Source organism: Sturnira hondurensis, unplaced genomic scaffold (genome assembly GCF_014824575.4).
Source record: "Sturnira hondurensis isolate 20B ecotype Veracruz unplaced genomic scaffold, ASM1482457v3 Scaffold0002532, whole genome shotgun sequence".
Classification (NCBI taxonomy): domain Eukaryota; kingdom Metazoa; phylum Chordata; class Mammalia; order Chiroptera; family Phyllostomidae; genus Sturnira; species Sturnira hondurensis.
Window position 1 is genome coordinate 36,632 of NW_028075163.1, and position 2,439 is coordinate 39,070.

Consider the following 2,439-nt stretch of genomic DNA (forward strand, 5'->3'; position numbering starts at 1 on the left):
GCAATCACCTCAATGTTGCCTATGTCCATCAAGAGTTTTTCAGCCTTTGAACCTCTCCACTGGCCAGAAGCATATTATCTCCCTGTGCAGATTAGACTCTTAGAAAAACCTTCCTTACCTGAGCTCCATACTGTCTCCCTGTGATCTCCACTTATTACGCACCCCCTCTTGTACCCATCCTATCCCCATCTCTTCTACAGTCTCCTTTTCTCAAAACAAAGAGTCATTGGTTCCTTAAGTGCTGCTTATTTTAATCCCACAAGAAGCTGTAAATTTATTGATAGGAACTTTACAATTTCAAACCAAGCTGCAGTTACTCTCTTGAAACACCAAAAAGGTCCTCAATTTTAGATGGTTACACCATTAATTCCATAATAGTATTTACAATATTACTACTATTCTTGGTGCTCAGGCTGATTTTACTCTCAACGCATTTTCTTGTGACATGATCAGTTTTACATTCTTAACTTCCACACTTGTTTCATCAACCTCTTCCTCTTCACTTTCCTCTTGTGCAGTTGGAGTCTGTGTGTTTTCTTGAATGTGTTAGACAGCTAGCTTCACCTTGAACTTTGAATTTCTCAGCAGCTATTAGCTGTGCTTGCTGAGATAAGTACTCGATCTTGGCGTTATCAAAAACTGTATAGATATCTGAAGTTGGGCTCTTGTAGACATCTGGTTTCGTGACCACAAAGAAAGGATTATTAGATTCCTGAATAGTGACCCTAGAAAGCTCTATAACCTGTTGAAGACCCAGTTTGGACATAGCCTTTTGTGCCTTTATTCCTCTCCAGCTCTATTTTACTTCACTAACTGGTTTTTCATTGAGTTCAACTGCTGCTGCCAGCTGGGCCCACTGTGTGGTGGCCCGTGTGGAATGTTGTTCCTCGAGCTCTGGCACTGATTCGTCACTGTCAGATTCTGCTCCAGACCCTGTCTCAGGCTGGGCTGTGGCTACTCCTGCTCTGTAGCGGGATGATTTCTGTGGCTTCCTGGGCATTTGTTGCAGTAACATGGAACCAAGATGGCATGGCAGCAGAAAGAACCTTAAGTGCCCTTTAACCGACTCAATTCCCTTTGCCTTTGAGTGTGTCTCAGTTGATTTAAGTCTGAACTGGAATACGGAACCCAGTACTGAATGTTCTGTTATGGTTCTGAGCAGTATGTTCATGCTTTTCTTAAATCTTGATCTCTTCAGCACGTCTTTGTGTTAGAACCATGAAGTGCTGGGAAGACGAGGATGAACTAGGTACAGTCTACCTCCAATCAAGCCCCAACTATGACAGGGAGAGCAGAAGTATAAATGAAATTCTAACAAAAGAGGAAGTCTGTATAAACAGTATGCAGGCATAGATGAGAAGCTTATTATTTCTGTTTAAAAACTGGAAATAAAATAATAATTTGAGTGTGAATAACAATAATAGTTTAAAAAACTAAGAAGGAAGTGAAAGACAATGTTTGCAGAGAAAAAGAAAGCCTACAATTACAAGTGCACATTTTAGAACATACTATTTTCTGAATAAAACATCCCTATTAACAAAACTCATTTTCTGTAAGCTGCATATCATGCTGTTGACTCACATTAGATTTACTGTCCATGAGACATTCTGACAGGACGAATAATCAGAGACTTTGAGGAATTTAGGATAGATAATCTGAGGGAAGGAAGATTTTAGGGTATTATGATCGGAATTTTCAGATACTATTTATCTATTCACTTATTTATTAATCCAACTCAAGGTTTACTAAACATCTGCTATATGCTTGGCCCTGTGCTAACATTGAATATTTACTGATCGAAAAAATTTTTTAAAGCAGTCAGTACCAACCTTACTTTGATGGAGCTTACAGTCTGCTAGGGAATACAGGTATTAAACAAATAACTACACAAGTACATAGATGTTTATGAATTAAGATGTGTTTTATAAGAAAATGCAGATGCTGTGAAGAAAAATATTTAGGTGAAACATAAAAAAATGATCATGTCTCTGTGTCTACAACATTATGCATGATGTGGAAGAAGTAGGTTCAAGCTCAATATAAGAAAGAACTTTATAATGCAGTGTGATCTCATCAGGATAATGGCTTTAGGAACAATGAGCTATCTAGTATTGGGAGTGTTTATGCTGAGTGTGGGTGACAATTGGTATGGATGCAGCAGAGACGGTTCTCTCAGTGTGTGTAGGACTGGACTCTGGTTACAGGTCCTAGAAAGCCTGTCAAGTTGATAGCTGGATCAGTGGATTTCTGAGAGGAGGCCACTTTAGAAGGCCACTTAACTCCCAGTCTCTTCTATTTGACACCCAGTTGGCATATAAGGCAGGAAAAAATTTTGTCTGCCATTTTTTCCTCTTCTCTGACTATCAAAAGAAAGATGATCAACTTCTCCAGTATCTGCTCACTCTTCCTATTTAGGTAGCATAAGCTTCAGATAGCTGG

General features: G+C 39.2%; 1 pseudogene; it reads right to left on the bottom strand.

Annotated features, from left to right (window-relative positions):
* Positions 1-303: 303 nt before the first annotated feature.
* LOC118982888 (nascent polypeptide-associated complex subunit alpha-like) lies at positions 304-1,000 on the bottom strand (annotated as a pseudogene).
* Positions 1,001-2,439: the final 1,439 nt, after the last annotated feature.